A 20,576-nucleotide genomic window follows, 5' to 3' on the forward strand; every position below is an offset into this window, starting at 1 on the left:
CACTTCTTTTTTTTTCTCCTTCTCTTTTCCTTTGAAATCAAGTTTTCCACCAGAAATGGGACAAATGGCATTCTGTGGAAATAAAGTGTCATGTGGTCCACATATAGTTCAAAAGTTGTTGTTGTACTTGAAGCATGTTTGTCAGATCAAGTTCTGGTGAAGTACAAGTAAAATTCCACACCATACACACAGAATCGCTGCAATAACTTTTAACCAATTGAACCCTAGTGTCCATATTCTGGGGCTGCAAACATCAGCCAAAAATGGCAGATCTACAAGCTCACAAAAGCGGGCCAAGTATAGAGCCAACTCCGATCCAGTTTATCAAGCCTAGAGTAGTAGGTATAAGTATAGGCTAGGCCATAATAAGTCTTTCCTAGGAAAGCTAAGTGTATTCATTCTGTATCTCAGTCCTATGACATAAAAACATTGTCATACTTGGCATGTTTGATGATTGATTGATGCTTATTGTGGGCTTTTAGTGTAATGTAATGCAAATAGGTGTATTATAAAACTTTAAGTTACATGTTTTATAAAGTTTATTGCTTGTATTGTTATAAATTCTAAGATATATTTGACATCCTGTCTCGCTTGTGCAATGGGATTCCTCACTCATGCCTCACGACAAGTTTCAACATCAATAATGCCACTTGCATGTGGTGACATGCAGGCATCTCTCCTCATTCCACAGTCGCATTCCACCATATGTTTATTTGGCAATGGGCATTACATCATGCAACTTATTCTTATCGGCGGGTTGGTTCCTCTTGGCGTGCAGAGGAAACCCTGTAACAAGCTAGTAAGTCGAAGAGAGGCCACAGTCTGAGTCCAGCAGCAATTGCATAAGTTCATCATAAAGTCAATTGGCTATGTGAATACAACATGGCACGCTACCCGGGCGCGCAGAGATGAGACAAACAACATTTTTGGACAGCTCCCACATTGTTTTCCAAGTGGCTGTCTTCTTCTCCGCTGCCAGCCCATAGCGGAGCACTGAGCGCCTATTGTGTCACACTCTCGGCTGTGCCGGGGCCATATTTGTCACTCATAGCATCTGATTTAGTCATAATGGTGATGCAATAGTGTCTTCTGAACCCAGGACCTGCCCTCAGAAGTCCCTTTAAAAGGAATTTCCAGTTGGCCTTTGTGTCACTAATGGGAGCTATTCATTATGTCTTACCCAGGCCTCACTGGACATTTTTGACAGTAAAAAAAAAAGTTCCGCGAGTCCATTCACAGTAAAACGGACCTTCTTTTACAAATCACAAATGTGTCTCGGGCCGGGGCATGGCGGGCCATGGGGAGGAGGAGGAGTATAACGCAATGCTTGGTTTATCATGGCGCACTAATATAGCAGGCCTTGATCGTTCATGCATCTCCAGACTTTGTCAAGAGGTCCTAACACTATCTGTGTGATGAATCACAGGGCTACCGTCGGGCTCCCGAAGGAGCATTAGCGTTGAGGTCTACGGTAATCACTCCTTACAGAAGAAGGCCCCTCTGATGAAGCATTTAGAGAATGCGCAGGGTGCCGCATGGCAGCTTTTATCTGTGGAGAAGCCAGGTTCCACTAGCTTTTATCATCGTTATGCAATCCCCAGCCCAGGCAGGCAGTAGCCACAGGAAAGAGCAATTACAGGATGACCCATTTTAATACATCACTGTCAACCCAATCAGTGAGTTGTTCTAAGGGGTTTTTTCTGGGTCTAACCTTGGTGCAGCGGAGAGACTGGAGACCCCTCTGTTGTTTCTGCTCTCTCCGTAACGTGCGTGAGTAAACAAATTGAGGCTTGTTCCTCGTCCCAAGGTCTTTTTTTTAGTCCCAGCATCCACGAGGCTTAGATTTAACCACTTAAACCTTCTATACTTTGTAAAAACAGACCCGAGTTGGCACTGTACATGCGCCTGCTCTTTTTTCGCTCTATACCAAATTCTTTGCAAAAATAGCCGATCTACAAGGTCACAACGAGTCGCGACACGACTCTTTGTGAGCTTGTAGATCGGCTATTTGTGGCGAAAGGTTACCCGAATAGGTATGCTGGGGTTCAAGTGGATAATGAACCTATTTTAACCCATTAAGACCGTATTGGTACGCACGTTGATTGATTGGATTTTAGTGGAAGACAACAGGAGTGCAGATGCCGTCAAAGCAAAACCAAGCAAGTACAGTATGTGTTGCTGACAACTGATTCTGAAGAAAATTCTCTTTCATCCTTTCACATCACAGCGTAGCAGCGAGCGATCAGTTAGCAAGGCAGTGCTATACAGCGCCGTCAATAGAGATGCATCAGCCTGCGTGGGGGGGGGGGGGGGGGGGGAGGAGGCTGTGGAAAAATTTGTCCAAGCTTAAATAAAATGAGAATAAAAATAATTGATTGGAAATCAATGCACATACATCATTCACTCTTTTGTAAGAAGGAGAAATGGACGCGGGGAGAGGAGGAGGAGGTGGTGAGGCGGGGGGGGGGGGGTTCGCAGGGATCAATATTCATTGGAATCATAAATCAGGAGCGAGCCAGCGCTCGCGGGGAGAGATGATGATCGTTGGCCTGGTTTTGGATTACATACTGGGGTTGAGGCTGTCCAGCTTGCAAATGCGTTTCGGCGTTGCTGCTGTAGTAACCCTCACCACACACACACACGCACACGCACACGCACGCACGCACGCACGTGCGCACACACACACACACACACACACACACACACACACACACACACAACCAGACACGCACGCGTGCGCATGTCACATGCACGCGTGCGCATGTCACATACACACACACACACACACACACACACACACTCACACACACACACACTCACACACACACACACTCACACACACACACACACACACACACACACACACACACGCGCACACACACGCACACGCGCAGACACAACATTAACACCGAACACGGCCTCTCTCTTCTCATTGAAATGCATCGATGGTTTTCCTGTGTGATGTGTCGGCCTTCCGTCCCGCTGTCAGGCCACGTCTAGGAAAGACAGCGCAACATGTGTTTGTGTACAATGGGTCGGGTCTGAGTCTGGGTCCGTCACGCCGTCAATGATGGGTGGCGGGGGTAGGGGGTGCGGGGGGGACCTCTGCCTCGCAGCAGCCTCTTGACCTTGAGGATGAAGCGTGTGCTTTGTGTCCTGTGTGTCTGTGTGTGTGTGTGTGTGTGTGTGTGTGTGTGTGTGTGTGTGTGTGTGTGTGGGGGGGGGGGGGGGGGGGGGTGAGGGGTGTTTGAGCAGCATTACTAAGTGGACATGCTTTGCACACAGCAATCACTCAGGACACTCTTGTGACAGTCAGCCCCCCTGATCCACAGGCTGATGATGAGAGAATGCGGGTCTCAGTCAGTCAGTCAGAAAAAGAAGCATGGCATTCGGAAGAACAAAGTTCATGTAACCAGGAATAGCTTTGGACTTGGCGTTGTGACAGCCCCCCAAAACTGTTTAAAGCGATTATCGTTTGACACAATACTCCCTAACAGTGGTTCTCAAAGTGGGGTGTGGGGACCGCCAGGGGTCCTTGAGAGAGTTCCAGGGGGTCCCCAGCTATTTGATAGATACCGGTAGTTAGGAACCAAATAGACCCTTATGGGTCTGTAACTCAGAGAGTGTACAAATGGAACCAAATGGACCCGTTAGGGTCTCAGAGATAGAAATGCCATTAAATGGCGGTCCGTAGCCTGCCTAATGCATGTCAAACTGGGGGTCCTTGAAATTAAAATGGTTGAGAATCACTGCTAGAGCCGTAAACATCTTCTCTTATTGGGGTCCCTGGCGTATCTTTTCAGATGGGGGTCCGCGGGCTAATATGTGTCAATTTGGGGGTGCTTGACATGAAAAAGTTTGAGAACCACTGCTCTACAAAGTGCATGGATATGCAGGACTCGCATTAACCACTGAAATCCCAGCATCCCTATTCTGGGGGGGGGGGATATTCTGCCAAGACGGCAGATCTGCAAGCTCACAATGTGTTGTGCTGCAACGCGTTGTTAGCTTGGAGATCTGCTATTTTTTGGCGTAAGGAAGCCTAGTATAGAGCCTGGAGGGATTGCGTTCAACTAAGTAGGGTTTAAGTGGTTGATGCAATAGGGCATTGCAGAACATGCATTTGGCATCAAATTAGGGCATCGGCCAGCAGGCAAAGCTCACTGCTCAATGTAGAAGGAAGGAGATAGTAAAAGTATAAAAAAATACGATGTGTTGATGAGGTAGCAAGTCTAGGATAGAAGACTGTTTATGAAAAGTAATCATTATAAATGTGAGGTTTGTGTGTGTGTGCGTACTGTATGTGTATGTCCTTGTGTGTGACAGCACCAGTGTTGTAGCAACAGCAACAACAAAATAGTACAAAGAGGAACTGTAGCATAGGGCACTAAGCCACATGGCCTTGACTTTTATCAGTGAAGCGAACAGCAACAACAGAATCACTTTTTTCTTTTCGTTATCTTATAGTGACATTCTTGTTTACCCCCAGGAGTTTCCCATAATTGAAGAAAAACTAAAGAAAACGCCACCGTTTTCTCCAGCAAAAATGTTTTAGAACATAAACAATAAGCAGAATGAAAGTGAATGAAGTTCTGCACAGTTTCATTCACTTTTTTTTTTTTTGTCTTTTCCCCAAGTCAGTTTTTCAATAAGGAAAACACAATGTTGCACCGTAAGTGGGAACGTTGTTTGTTTGATCATTGCGCACACACGTATGGGGCAGTGTTGATTTTGACAGCAAATTTTGATTTAGTTTTAGTCATAGTCTTTTGAATAAAATTCCATTTAGTTTTAGTCATATTTCAGTCATCTGAAATGCTAGTTTTTGTCTCGTTTTACTCGACTAAGTAAAGATTATGTCGACTAAATCTACAGTTGATTTAGTCGACTAAAATGTATTTCGGCGGTGCCTTGGTGGCGTCGTAATGGCGGATTTTACACTTGGTTGCATGCTGAAAATAGCCGATCTACAAGCTCACAACGCGTCGCAGCGCGGCGCTTTGTGAGCTTGTAGATCGCAACTAAGCATAAAATGACTTGTCTTTTAGTTCTACTGCATCTCTTCTCCACTAGTCACTCCCTAACATTTTAGTCTAGTTTTTATTTGTTGACGAAATTGTCAATATATTTAGTCTTAGTTTTAGTCATCGTGGCTTAGTTTTTATTTAGTTTTTATTTAGTTTTCGTCAGTGAAAAAAGGTAGTCGACGAACATTTTTCGTCATAGTTTTTGTCGACGAAATCAACACTAGTATGGGGAGAGATTCAGGCGAGCGGGATATCTTAAACGTGCTGGAAAATCCAGAGGACAGTTCAATGGTCATTGTTTCACACATGGGTGGTGCATGGAGAGGCCGCGTGTTGTTTTTCCTCCCGGGTGATGCCTGCCTGCCTTTTTAGTTGGTGGTGGTGCTAAAGGCTACTACACCATTATTACACGCGGGTATATAGGAATGCGAGGTATTTTATTATTTGCCGCCAACCTCTGTGGGAACCAGCTCTCTCTCTCTCTCGCCGTTTCGGGGGAGGTATTTATCCGGGGCTGCTGCGGGGATAAACAGCGACCCAACCCACTGATTAGGGACCTTGGATGTATTCATCGCACATTTTCGGGTGTGGGAGAGGAGGGAGAGGAGGACGGGGGACGGGGTGATCAGGTTACCCTGACCCCGAACACAGTGAGCTTAATGTGGTGCTCTATTAAGACGGGACTATCTGGGATAACCTATCACCCAATTCAACAGGATACACACAAGGAGGCAAATTCCTGGTTGCATCTATTGCATTTAGGTGAATACAAGCAAACACTGTGTCTCACACAGTCTATACTCTGTCGGTTAGACGTTGGTGCAAACACCAGTAAACTGAGATTAAATCTGCCATTCATGCTAAATTACATTTGCCATTTGCATTTAGATTTTCCAGATGGCTGTCTCTCTCTCTCGACTCGTAAACAAGAAGTTAGAGAAGAGCAAAAGTTTACGTTTTCCCCTTAATGGGTGATAATTATTTTCAATTATGCCACACACACCTCTCAGTAGCTTAAAATTCCAATCCCATTTGGGTGATGATGCCGTCAACAGACAGTGGGGCTTGTATTAGAAGAATGTTAAAAAACAACTACAAAATGTCTGTGAGGACACTGAGACATTACCTGGGGCCTCAATGGCATTCTCACAAAAGACCTTGTTTGGGAAATACTGCTGCAATTTGCTCTGCATTCAAGGACATGTTTTCACGAACAACCCACACACACACACACACATACCTCCCCCCTGCACCCCCTCCCCAAACACACGCATACACACACACACACACACACACACACACACACACACACACACACACACACACACACACACACACACACACACACACACACACACACACACACACACGCCGGGACGCCGGGGCTTCATGTTAAAGACATGTAGGCCTATGTGGCCTGTCCCTTCTTCCAGCATTCATTCCATTTGGCTGTCAGTCACGGTGGATCAGCATTGCTTGAAGGACTGAAGGAGTGAAAGGACAGGAATCTACAAGTGACCTGACCTGCTGCACATACCATAGAGGAAGAAAACCAGTAATGGAAAAAGTACTCGCATCTTTTTTACTTTAGTAGTTCTGCAACGTAGAAATATTCTGTTGCAAGCAAAAGTCCGGAATTCTAAAATTACTTGAGTAAAAAGTACAAAAGTATTGGTATCAAAATGTACTTGAAGTACCAAAAGTAGAAAGTACTCAATATGCGGGATGCCCCATTTTAAGTTTTCAAATGTATAAGAATCTTTCGAAAATAGCAGATCTACAAGCTCACAGTGTGTCACATTGCGACGCATTGTGAGCTTATAGATCGGCTATTTTAAAAAAAATTGCCAATCTACAAGTTGGCAATTTAAAAAAAAATTGTAGATCGGCTGTTTTCAAATAATTTTAAAAAAAGTGAAATATTTCCCCCAGAGACGTAGTGGAGTAAAAGTAAAAGTATTGGAAATTGGAAATACTCCAGTAAAGTAAAAATACCTCAAAATTGTACTTAAGTACATTACTTGAGTAAATGTACTTAGTTACTACAGAAAAGTAAAGAAAACTAAATCAGTTAAGGTGCGTTGTGGGGAGAGGGGGTCTTGTCTTTTATCTTCAGATAGGAACTGATTCCAAATATGTGTTTTCTAACATCATGTGTCATCAGCCAGGCTGTGCCTGTTCCCCCCCACTCCCCACACTCCTATCTAAAAGTTCACATTTGTTGACCTGGGAGGCAGGTCAGAGCCCGGGGGGTCTTTGTCCTCACACACAACCGTGAACAGTGTGTCTCTGACGCTTATCTCTTGATAATCCCACTCTGGATCTGAGTCACGGATGAGTTTCAGCTGAAGAAGACATCATCTCTATCATGTCTACTCTTTTTGCTGACAGGGCTCTGTGAAAACGTGGTCGTACTGAAAAGAAATGCAGTTTAAAAAAATGTACAACAACAAAAAATGTCCTAAAAACATTGCATAGTTTTGGGTCCAACGTATGTCAAAAAAGAAAAAGGGGAAAAAAATAATATTGGTCACGTTTTTATGTACAAACAAGAAACCAAAATATGATCGACACGGGCAAAGACATAAACACGTTTTATATTGACACATGTCTGGCGTTCTGCCAAAAGCACAACGATTGTTTTCACAAAGTTAAAGCATGCTGTGGCTACTGTGTGAGAGTCAAAGTCAAAGTGAAACTCTTACTAAGCGGGCTACTGCAGTTCGTCATGTTGTAGGCCATGGGTCACGCCATTAAAAAGACTACCACTACCGCGGTATAAGGAAGGCTGTATGTGTAAGATAAGGTTTGTCACGGCACAAAGTTTGATACACTGCAGTATCATGTGGACAACGTCAGTGAACTTTTGCAAGAAAAGGCCCTTATACGCCGAGAGATGCTACTTTATAATCATTTTTATGTCTTTGTCAGGGACGCGCGAGCAGCACAGGGCCTAATGCAGCCCCTGAACTTTGTTTGCAGGGCCCGTGTTAGTGTATGGGAAACACATCAGCCTCGGCACCTTTTCCTAAGGTCGTGACTTTTAAAGGTTGACTCCAAACAGCCAGCCCAGCTCTTGTTGACTCAGCGCCCGTCTGTACATTAGTACACAGATACTGAGCCCCGGCTAACAGCCTGCTGTTGCCAAAGTAACAAATCCTAGCCACCAATGACCTCACTTGCCGGCACACACACTCTGTTAGACTTTGTACTGTTATGTCATTTATTTGATCTGTGTGTCACACAGGCATTTCCCTTCACACGATCCTCTCGCTCTCTCTCCCTGACTCTCCCCCCCCCCCCTCCTCTACCTCTCTCGCTCTTGCCCTCTCTCTTTCTCTTTCTCTCATCACTATCAGTGGTGTAAAGTAACTAAGTACATTTACTTAAGTACTGTGCTTAAGTACAATGTTGAGGTATTTGTACTTTACTTGAGTATTTCCAATTTCCAATACTTTTACTTCTACTCCACTACATCTCAGAGGCAAATATTGTGCTTTTATTCCACTACATTTACTTGAAAGCTTTAGTTACTAGTTACTGTTCAGATATAAATTATGATATAATGAAACATACATTAACCACTTTAAACCTATTTTATACCTAGGCTATTTGAAAATAGCCGATCTACAAGCTCACAACGCGTCGCATCGTGACGCGTTGTGAGCTTGTAGATCTGGTATTTTCAAACATTTAGTACTTTTACTTTTGGTACTTTAAGTACATTTTGATGCCAATACCTTTGTACTTTTACTCAAGTATTTTTTTTTTAATTCTGGACTTTCACTTGTAACAGAGTATGTTTATATTGCAGTATTGGTACTTTTACTTAAGTAAAGAATTTGAGTACTTTTTCCACCACTGCCTCTACCTCTCTCGCTCCTGCCCTCTCTCTTTCTCTCCTCACTATGTTTTCTTTTCCTATCAAAGGGAAATCCTATCGGCGAACCCCCCCTTGTTCCCCTTCATGACCCATTGTGTTGTTGTCTTTGTTCTAATCCTATTGTGAGTTGTCTTTAGTGTAATCGTTTCCATGTTATTAGCCTCTCTCGCTCTCTCTCTCTTCCATTCGGACCAAATAATACGTCCAGTTTTTCTTTTTTCCCAAGCCCTACATAATGGCAATTCTGTGTGAATGAATGAACGAACACTTGAGCGAACCCTTTGATCTTAGCTGACCCCCATACACAATACATAACAACTCCCTCTTTTTAAAAGTACAATGCAAACATAGTCATGTATGCATTCACTTGAGAAAAATAAGTCTCTGGATTTTGTAATGATTGTTTGCTGCAGTAATAATCATCATATGATGAACTGCTCTCTCTCTCTCTCTCTCTCTCTCTCTCTCTCTCTCTCTCTCTCTCTCTCTCTCTCTCTCTCTCTCTCCCCCCCCAGGACTGCAATGTAGAAATACTCTGTCGCGAGCAAAAGTCCGGAATTCTAAATTTACTAGAGTAAAAGTACAAAAGTATTGGTAGCAAAATGTGCTTAAAGTACCAAAAGTAGAAAGTTCTCAATATATGCAGGAGCTTGGCCGAAATATCTCTCTCTCTCTCTCTCTCTCTCTCTCTCTCTCTCTCTCTCACCCCTCCCTCCCCCCTTACCCTTGCTCTCTCAGCAGATACACACGTACCTATCGCCAGCTGAGCATGACTCACTCATACCTCATGACCGGCTTTCCAATGAAGCGCACACATTGTTGTGTGTGTGTGTGTGTGTGTGTGTGTGTGTCTGACCGGTCGGCAGGCAGGCAGGTTTCCGGGAAATCAGTGTGTGAGCTGTACACAATAATGTGCCATCATCACCGTTCACAGCAGTTCCAGCCAGGGTTGCCAGATCTTGCTTATTATAATTTTCCCGCAAGATTTCATTTGAAAATATCCGATCTACAAGCTCACAACGCGTCGCATCGCGACGCGTTGTGAGCTTGTAGATCTGCTATTTTCAAATAGCTGATGTATATTTTAAAGTGCTCATGTGGGCCCATAGTCGCTTCTTTTGGGCTGGTTTTCCTAGACCTGGTTGCTTGTTTCTCTCAGAGAATCTGGCAACACTGGTTCCAGCCTGTGCTGTGCTGGTGCTGTGCTGTGACTGGGCGCCCTGGGGGGAATCAGGCCAACATAAAGCAATGAACTAACCAAACAAAATTAACCCCCACCAAAGAAATGCTAATGAAAGGAGAAGGAATGGGCGGGGGGGTAGGGGGGGTGTGGGGGAGGGGGGTCTAATGGCCTTAATCGCTTTGTCAAATAGGCTTTGGGGCTACGAGTGACACCTGCCTCGTTTCTCTCTCCTGAACGTGCTTCAGGGGCTGTCAGCGCTGATAAATCGTCAGAGCAGAGGTGGAAATATCCAGTAATGAGCGAGCTTGACGTAATACTATGAAATTAGGACGCCTGAGTCATACTCCCATGCAGTGAGTCTACCAGCGATGACATAAGAATAAGAAAAGATCATTTTTCATCTTGATAGAGTTACGACGCGGCTTTTGAATAAATAATAAAGCAATAAAGCCATGATAAATAAAAAAGTGCTCTGTGTATATATGAAGTCACCTAAAAAAACAGATTTTCTAGGTTGTTGCATTACTAAGCACTGACTAAGGGCTCAGCAATTCCCTGCAGCATTGCAGACGACTGGTAATTTATTGAAGTGTTTTTTGCAAACCGTCCAAACAAGTATCTGTCACCGGAACCCTAAACGTTGTCACACTGAAGCTTTTCAACGCGACAGAGACAGAGAGACACTATCAGTGGTGGTGAAAGTACTCAATTGTTTTACTTACTTACTACTAAAAGTAGCAATACCACAATATGAACATACTCTGTTACAAGTAAAAGGCCTGTGTTCAAAATGTTACTTGAGCAAAAGTGCAAAAGTATTGGTATCAAAATATACTCAAAGTACCAAAAGTACTAAAATGTTTGAAAATAGCAGACCTACAGGCTCACAACGCATCGCATTGTGAGCTTGTAGATCTGCTATTTTCAAGTAGCTTAGGTATAAAATAGGGCTAAAGTGGTTAATGTGTGTTTTATAATATACTAATTTATATCTGCAAAGTAACTAGTATCTAAAGTTTTTAAATAATTGTAGTGGAGTAAAAGTACAATATTTGCCTCTGAGATGTAGTGGAGTAGAAGTAAAAGTATTGAACATTGGAAATGTTCCAGTAAAGTAAAAAAAAACAACCTCAGAAGTGTATTTAAGTACAAGTACAATACGAGTAAATATACTGGAAGCAAGGTGACTCATAGACAGGCAGGCAGGCAGGCAGGCAGGCAGGTAGACAGACAGACAGACAGACAGACAGACAGACAGACACAGGCAGGCAGGCAGGTAAACAGACAGACAGACAGACAGACAGACAGACAGACAGACAGACAGACAGACAGACACAGGCAGGCAGGCAGGCAGGTAAACAGACAGACAGACAGACAGACAGACAGACAGACAGACAGACAGACAGACACAGACAGGCAGACAGACTACTACGGCATACAGGTAAACAGACAGACAGACAAACAAGGGCAGGGCTAAGCCCCAGAGAGAGCAGTGACACAATCCAGTGCCTCTCCCTCCACAACATACACAGTAAAATCCAGAGTGTTTCGCTTAACTAACCCTTAATGGGTCCATTTGTACACACAAGCTAATACTCTGGAATTCACTGTTTGCAGACAGACAGAGCAGACAGAGCAGACAGGTAAATAGGCACCGCCTATCTTTCGAAAATAGCAGGAACCACAATGCGTTGCATTTGTGAGCTTGTAGATTGGATATATTTTCAAATAGCCTGAACAAAACGTATGTTTTGTCATAATAATCTAAACCTACAAAGCAACCTTTAAACTAGTGACTAAAGTATTCAAATACTTTAGTTGTTGTGGAGTAAAAAGTACAATATTTGCCTCTGAGATGTAGTGAAGTATATATAAATCGTTGGTTCTCAAAGTGGGGTCTGGGGACTCCCAGGGGTTCTTGGGGGGGAGGGGGAGGGGGTACCAGGGGGTCCCCAGCAACTAGCAAAACTAGTTAATGTGGCGTCACTATCATTTTAACCACTTTAATAATATTTTATACTTTGGCTATTTTTGAAAAATCCTGGCACAAAAATATGTTTTGAGACAGGGGGGTCCTTGACATGAAAAGTTTGAGAACCACTGGTATAAATGATTGAAAAATACTCAAGTAAAGTTAAAGCACTTCAAAAGTGTACTTCATAGTGCAGTTACTTTGAGTAAATGTACTTAGTTACTTTCCACCTACTGGTGGAAGGTATAAAGGCAAGCGAGCGGTATAGAAACAAGCGAACCCTGCTCACCTCGAAGCACAGAGACTTTATAAATGACTGGAGACGTGGCTGGTTTCCCCCCGGGGGGAACAACAACAGACGTAACACTACACAACACCAACAAGGCCTAATGGCTGCTGGGGCGCAGCAAACAACACCGTCGGCAACGAGAACCCAAATAAGTCGTGACAGCACCGGGGGTACCTGAGAGACTCCCCTAATTGATCATTCTTGGGAGAGCTCCCCCCCCCACCCCCCCCCCCCCCCCCCCCACACACACACACACACACACACACACAAACACGAAAACACACACACGTACATACCCTCCTTCGCCTCGATCCTAATACATGCATGCGTCGCTTCTGCAGAAACCTTGGGTACAACAGTCGCTTTTCAGAGTTTTGTGTCATGGCTATTCTTGGCGCCATTGCGGCGGCGCCATTGCGGCGGCGCCTCTGCGCTGCGATTCTAATTCTGCATGCAGAGCCCCCCTTTCGTTCAACCCTGTAAACACATCCTGAATACATTATACGGCACGGAAAAACGGCTCCTCATATATCCTTATCTGGCCTAATATCGTGGAAGTTGTTAAGTGGGAAGTGTGTGCTCCTTTCTGCAACCGTATATACATTCAACTTTATCCAACTCCATGCCATTACGTAAAGTACATGTTATACATCTGCGATTCCCAGCCTATGTGGGCTGCAGGGTCCACTGATGGGCACACATACTGGTGGGCACACACACAAGGACCACAATGGAACCAAGTCCCCACGACTTTTTTTGTGTTATCTTTCTAGCCTAAATGTCTGACTCACGCAGTGTTGATTTTGACAGCAACATTTGATTTAGTTATTTTAGTCATCTAAAATGTTTTAGTTTTTGCCTAGTTGTAGTCGACTAAATATCATAATATTATAGTCGACTATATCTACAGTTGATTTAGTATTTTGGCGGTGCCTTGATGGCGTCGTAATGGCTGATTTTACTCTTGGTTGCATGCTGAAAATAGCCGATCTACAAGCTCACAACGCGTCACAGCGCGACACGTTGTGAGCTTGTGAGCTGCTATTTTCAGAACGCAACACCTGAGCGCAACCAAACATAAAATGACTTGTCTTAGTTCTACTCCACTACTAGTCCCTCCCTAACATTTTAGTCTAGTTTGGTCAGTATATTTAGTCTTAGTTTTAGTCATCATAGCTTAGTTTTTATTTCGTTTTTATTTAGTTTTCGTCAGTGAAAAAAGGTAGTTCGTCATAGTTTTAGTCGACAAAATCAACACTGGACTCTGAATGCTGTTTACATTTCTGACTTATAAAGTATTTAATCAATCAATAATCTGCTAGCTGTCTCCTAGGTAGCCGTGGTAGCAGGGCACCAGAGCAGCAGCAGCCACAGCTGACCCATAGTATGTGAATTAATTAGCAGCCAGGGCACATTTTAGCACAGTTATTTGGGACTTTGTGTCGGGTAGGTGTGATAATGTGGGTCAGCTAGGGGAGCACTTGGCGGGACAGTTCCGATCGACGGGGAGTCATGTCATCTCACGCTATCAGCTGGCGACAGGCACTCAGCGCAAACACCCCCCTCGCCCACTCACCCGCCCCCCTGATAAAAGCCCTGATCCCGACTGAGCCCGCTGACTGCCGCAGTTAACGTCCCCTCTCTTTTACGGAGGCCTAATCCTGGAATTTAACAATGTGCCGGGCCCTCCAGTCCAGGGGATCAAATTCTTCCCCCGTGTGGACTGTGTATTAGACAAGCCCCGGCCAGCCCCCCCTCCACGGCCTTGTGCCACCCACAAAGCCTGGAGCACAAATCTACAGGAAAAAAAACTGACCCCCGCCCCCCCATCCTTCACACCAGCCACACGCAACACTGTGTAACAGAGTCATGTTAGTATGAGAGCTGTGTGAATTCCTTTATGTGTGTTTCCTCCTCGCTGTTCTGTTCGCCTCTCTGCGTCGTTTTTCTGGCCCGGGCGGCCTCTCTCTCTAACCTGAGCTTTTATTTCCACTTGTGTCCCCAGCATCTGTTTTCCCTCCTTTTTCACGAGGCTACTGTACTTGTGCTGTGTGTGTGTGTGTGTGTGTGTGTGTGTGTGTGTGTGTGTGTGTGTGTGTGTGTGTGTGTGTGTGTGTGTGTGTGTGTGTGTGTGTGTGTGTGTGTGTGTGTGTGTGTGTGTGTGTGTGTGTGTTAGCACATGTGGCTCTCAAACATTTTCATGTCAAAAGTGCCACCAAATTGGTACGTATACTGTATAAGGCTCCATGTGAAAGGATTTTGTGCCAGGGACCCCCATAAGAGATCAAAAGATCCAAAAATAGCAGAAATATCAAAAAGGGCTTAGCCTAAGTGTTTACATTAAACTGTACTGGACCCCCTGGACCCCTGGGGGTCTCCAGACCCCACTAGCAGGTCCTATTAACACATGACGCTAACGTCTATGGGACTATTGAGGCGTCTCAATGGCTGTTTAACTTGCATTAGCCTTCATGGCGTTGCGGCAGACCGACAGGCTGTGATTGCGCGGGGGGCAGTGGGATCATTATTCGCGGAGAAACCTATTTCCGTGACACACACACACACACACACACACACACACACACACACACACACACACACACACACACACACACACACACACACACACACACACACACACACACACACACACACACACACACACACACACACAGACACACACACACACACACACACAAAAACTTGCACACACAATATCCTGACAAGCAATTATGGCATACGACACTTTGGGGAAACGCTGCAATTAGCGAGTGTCAACCATCCAATATGCACTATTCTTTTCTCTTCCTTTTCCGTTTGTGTCTTGGCGTAGCTCCTTCCAAAGAGCTGCACTCGTCTTCTAGCGTTTCAATGGGTTTGTTATACCGCAAGGTCAGATGGGACAGATACCCTACGCCGGCATCGGAAACCTCGCGACTGTACGCGGTAATTACTGGTGTCCTTGATATTTGATGTGGAATGGGGATGGTAACCTTTAGTGTTTGCCTGTTAGCTCACCGAGCCCCCCCCCCACACACACACCCCCACTCACACACCCACACACACACACCCATTCACACACACCCCCAGCCTCTGGGAGCATGGCTGGAACACAGGAGGCTGACTTTGGAGGGAAAATGTGAAGTGTGTTTGCCACACCAGCTGCTGCCCAGGGACATGGTCAAACATGGAAGGCTTGTCATTGCTGTGATGTTTGAGGACGTGTACTGATGCTGATGATGGGACCTGCAGTCAGCTGGGCTGGGTGGTAGTGGTGGTTGGGCAGTGGTGTAAAGTAACTAACTACATTTACTCAAGTACTGTACTTATAAGTACACTTTTGAGGTATTTCTTACTTTACTGGTGTATTTCCAATTGTCAGTACTTTTACTTCTACTCCACTACATTTCAGAGGCAAATATTATACTTTTAGCTGTTAGCTGAGAGAGAGAGATGAAGCAGGGACCTCTTTGCCAAGCAGGGACCTCTTCGCCAAAAAACTGCTTGTAATCTACTCCAAACAGGAGAGAGTACCAATTTATAAGCTTAATCTTTATAGTGTTCCAGTTCCAATTTTGTCTGCTCATTTCTTTGTGTCATTACTTCCACCTTCCAAGTTATTTTTCCTGATTGGATAAAATTGGTATCCTGACCTGAAAATGCATTTCTGTTCAATATAGAGCTGGAGAGACATGGAGACTCACTCTATAGCAATGTGTTATATCAGAATATAGAGCTATTTAACACGTATTTTAACCAAAGCAAATCACTTAATTCAAATAAACGGCCGCAAATGCTTTCGAGATTTTGTATCCTGTACACAGGTTGGTTCCACATGCTTTGCATGTACTCATTCAAAATTCCTGCCAATTTTGTGGAATTTAGAATGTTTGAGAATGTGAGTTCCTGAAAAGGAGCTGTTTCCTCCAACAATAAAATGCTGTTGAAATGCTGAATATCACAGATCATGTCAGAAAGTCAGGGGAAGACTTTTTTTTTGGGGGGGGGGGGGGTGGCCCAACGGCCCACCGGGCATAGTATGCCAAATGGCCAGTCCGCCCCTGCAGAAAGTTGATATTGAGATGAAAATAATTTTGGGCCTGGTGTGACTCAAGTGTTAAGAATTGTAATTCTAGTTAAATCCATAAGAACCTTTCTTTATTAAGTCAAAAAGAAAAAACAAAAAAACATTTCGGGGATTTCCGATTACACCATTATCCAGTGTGAAGTGAGTGGAACTATGAAATTATAATCTTTTCTTTTGGTTATCAGTCTCATTAAAAATTAGAGCTGTGCTTGTAAGATTGTGACACACCAGTAAGAGGATTTGCATTCATAGACTGGGCTTGTGATTACTTGTTCATATACGAGCGACTCTTGTCACAGGGAGGGTTCTGGAACTCCAGCTCTGGCCTGTGGCCGCCAATTAGACTAACAAGGCCTCCCTCCATAAGTCACTGAAGTGCTGCTTTAATTGGCACAACAACAGCTGAAGAAAGCGCTAGCAGGCAGCCATGGCCTAAAGCTCTGCACACACCTGGAGAAACTCTCATTTCCCCGTTGATTCCCTCGAAGAAACAGCAATAGCCATAAATTCCTACCCAGTCTGAATGACTTATTTATTGTCCCAAACAATGCATGCTAGTAGCAAGAGGATATGAGAATGACACCCACTGACAACAGTTGCAAATCACAACACAAAAATGCTGTCCTAAAAAACAGGAAATCATGTTCTCCGATCTTCTCCACACCAGTGGTTTTCAACCTGGGGTCCAGGCCCCCTCGAGGGTCCCCAAAGATCACAGGGCCATGTCTGTAATTGTCAAATTATTTAAGCTTGGTGTACAAAACCATTTTTCAAATTGTTTAAAAAAAGTGCAAAAATAGCTGTTCTGCTATTTGTCATGAAAAGTATATAGGGCTAACAAGTGGCTAACATGTTTGAAAAGCACATGAGTGTGTGTGTGTGTGTGTGTGTGTGTGTGTGTGTGTGTGTGTGTGTGTGTGTGTGTGTGTGTGTGTGTGTGTGTGTGTGTGTGCGTGCGTGCGTGCGTGCGTGCGTGCGTGCGCGCTCCGTACACGTGCATGCGTGTTTTGCGTGCATGCATGTGTGGAGGGCGGGTGTTAGATGTAAAAAAAAATGCTGGGAACCTTTTGATTGCTTGATTGAATACTTTATTAACAGTTTGCAAAGACAAGCACAGGGAAGTACAGTTCAATACAAGGTCTGTTAAGAGGATTTTAAACCCAAGAAAGCACAATGGCTTGTTTCCATTGGACCACTGGAGTGCTGTCTCCCAATGCAATACACCTGTCATTATTGTGTTCATAGCCTGACATAGCATTGCGTTGTGTAACATAATCCGAACTGCCACCACCACGTTATAAACATCCCACGTGAACACGTACGTACAAGTGCAGGCATGCCGCGTTGCAACACAAACACGCCAGGTGTTTTTGACACCCTGCTGCCGCTCTCATAGTACATCTGCGTGTTGTGCCAATCCCCCCCGCCCCCCCCAAAACACTCCTCCAGCTGAATGGCAGAGGATTATATAACTGGGCTTCAGACTCATCAATCTGTAAGTCCCCGTGTTTACGTTCGCCTCTCTCACACTGTTTTTCTTGGAGTCCCTCTTGAGAGAGAGAGAAGCGCTGATGGAAAGGATGAGGCTCACTCGCTAACATATACGCATATCTGGGATGCCTGGCAGAGACCTTATCGCCACGTTCTACAACACACACACACACACACACACACACACACACACACACACACACACACACACACACACACACACACACACACACACACACACACACACACACACACACCAATCTCCGTCTGTACACTTAACAAAAGTGCAGGTACCCCTGGCTTATCGTTCTCAAACAAAACGTGTCAGTCAGGCAGCACTAGTACCGGGATTGACTGGGATGAGTTGCATGGGGGGGGGGGGTAGTTCCTGGAAGGGTGCCAACAAAGGGAAACATGCCCTTCCATCACTGAGGTTTATGTCGAAGCATGTCGGAGGACAGGTAATGTGACAATGAGAGGATTAGCAACATCCTGCTCCTATTCTATGAGGACTGTATCATTCCAGGTGGTAGGAGGACGCATGTACTGGATATCTGTCATACTTATAAAATAATTATAACCGTCCCAGGCCTTCATTTTAGTGTTTCTGTTATAACATTCCAAGAAGGCAGGCATGGCCCGATATTTGCGGAGCGCCCATTGCCCAACACCTATACAGTATTAATATGTTTCACTATAGTGTCCTACAAATTCCTATTCAGCCATTCCTGTAAAAAGCCGTATTGATTTTAGTTTGAAAGGATTTGAAGAATTTGTGCAGCAATACGGAGGCGGCAGACAATGTGTGAGTTCAGCAGGCATTGTCCGCTCATGATCACCATCTTCGACGTCCATTGTCCCGCTCCGGGGCTGAGACACTGAATGGGCCTTTTCTTTCCTTTTGATAAACTTTTGACCTCGACATATCTCTTTCCTTTGCGCAAACATGTTGACCTTGGCTCACCATTCAGCGACGTGGTCGAGGCCAACGGATAAAGCACTCCGCTCCGCTGTCGACCAAGGTGCCCCCCGATGAGCAGAAGATATCTGCTGTGGAAGTGAAGAAGAAGTTGTCGTGACTCGTAGAAGTTTGTGGGCGAACAGCTTGGGGATGTGCGTGTGAATCTTGTGTTCTTTGTGTTGTGTTGGATAATGTTGCGACTAATGGCTCTATTTTCAGAATCCAGGTCAATGCGTTGTTGTTCTGGGAGAGCATCCTTCATATTACCCAGCCCCAAAAATACACTACCTGTTTTCCATTACGCACCGCAAGAGTGGCACTGAGCATTGCTCCCTAACCCATTATGTCCGGGAACACAACCTCTTACACCATTATTTTATACTTTGGCTATTCAAAAATAGCAGATCTAAAAGCTTGTAGCGTTTGAAACAACATTTGTAACTCAAATCTTTGCTTCCCCCATCAACATATTTTGATCGGGCAAAGAATATAATTTTGGGGGTCCTTGACATGAAAAAGTTTTGTTCCAGGTACCCCCAGAAATTAAAGATATATATATTCAAAGATGTTCTCAAATGTTCAACATTTTTCAAAAATAGCAGATCTACAAGCTCATAGCGCGGCACTCGGTGCCGCGCTATGAGCTTGTAGATCTGCTATTTTTGAATACCCTAAAGTATAAAATAATGCTCAAAAATAACAAAAAAAAAAATCAAAAATGACACATTTTATGCGTTCCCGGATTGAATGGGCTAAGCAAGCGGCCCGGGGCACATTTGTCAAAAATTGCTCAAGTCTTCAGCAGCAGCGACTGGTTATTATTTATGGTGTCTCGTTAGCGAGCCTCATTGTTGATGCTCGCTCGGGGGCACCTGCGCGCGTTTTCATCACACGGGCTCATCTCCCTGGCCTTTCATGACATGTCGTTAGCATCAGGTTCGTGACCGATGTTTCCTCAAGTCTCACCGCAACCGACGTACGGCATACGGTACATCCGCCATGAATATATTTTTATATATATATATATTTTATCATTTCTTTCTGCACTTCAATGAAATAAGAGTTGAGGCAGAGATGGGGGTGGGATGAAGGGAGTTAACGGGGAGGGGGTTGGGATCGGGGGGTGGGGGGGTGGGGTGGGGTATACGAATGTGCCATATAGCCACATTTCCGCGACGAGATGGCTGTGATTGCCAGCTGCCACTTCATTCAACTGCATTTTAATCTGGGTGGTGTCTGGAGAAATCTCGTTTCACAAATGACTTCTCCGGTTAAAGTGCTAGTTGGGCTGCGGGGACGCGGGCGGCAAAGCACGCCAAGATCCCCGGCTGCTGATGTGATGCCTCCCAAAACAAATCACCTGGATATGAACTATTCGCTTCCTAATGGGAATCCATATTCATCCTTGCTCCTCTCCAAAGGCGGCTCCGGTGGGAGATGCAGATGTGTGGCTTGATTTCATATCTCAACCTCTTATCCTCTTCCCCATCCCTGTATCCTAATCAAACCCCCACCATCCCGCTTACTCATATTGGATTTCCACTGCCACAGCGTCTGGGTTTTATGGACCGTCTTTGAGATTATTAATGGCACGGCACAGACTTACCCCGTTATATGAATATGGAGATCAGCCACGTTGTAGCGTTGGGCTTTTTTTTCCGTATATAACCGGATTGATCAAAA

Source organism: Gymnoscopelus microlampas (assembly GCF_963454915.1).
Source record: "Gymnoscopelus microlampas genome assembly, chromosome: 22".
NCBI lineage: Eukaryota > Metazoa > Chordata > Actinopteri > Myctophiformes > Myctophidae > Gymnoscopelus > Gymnoscopelus microlampas.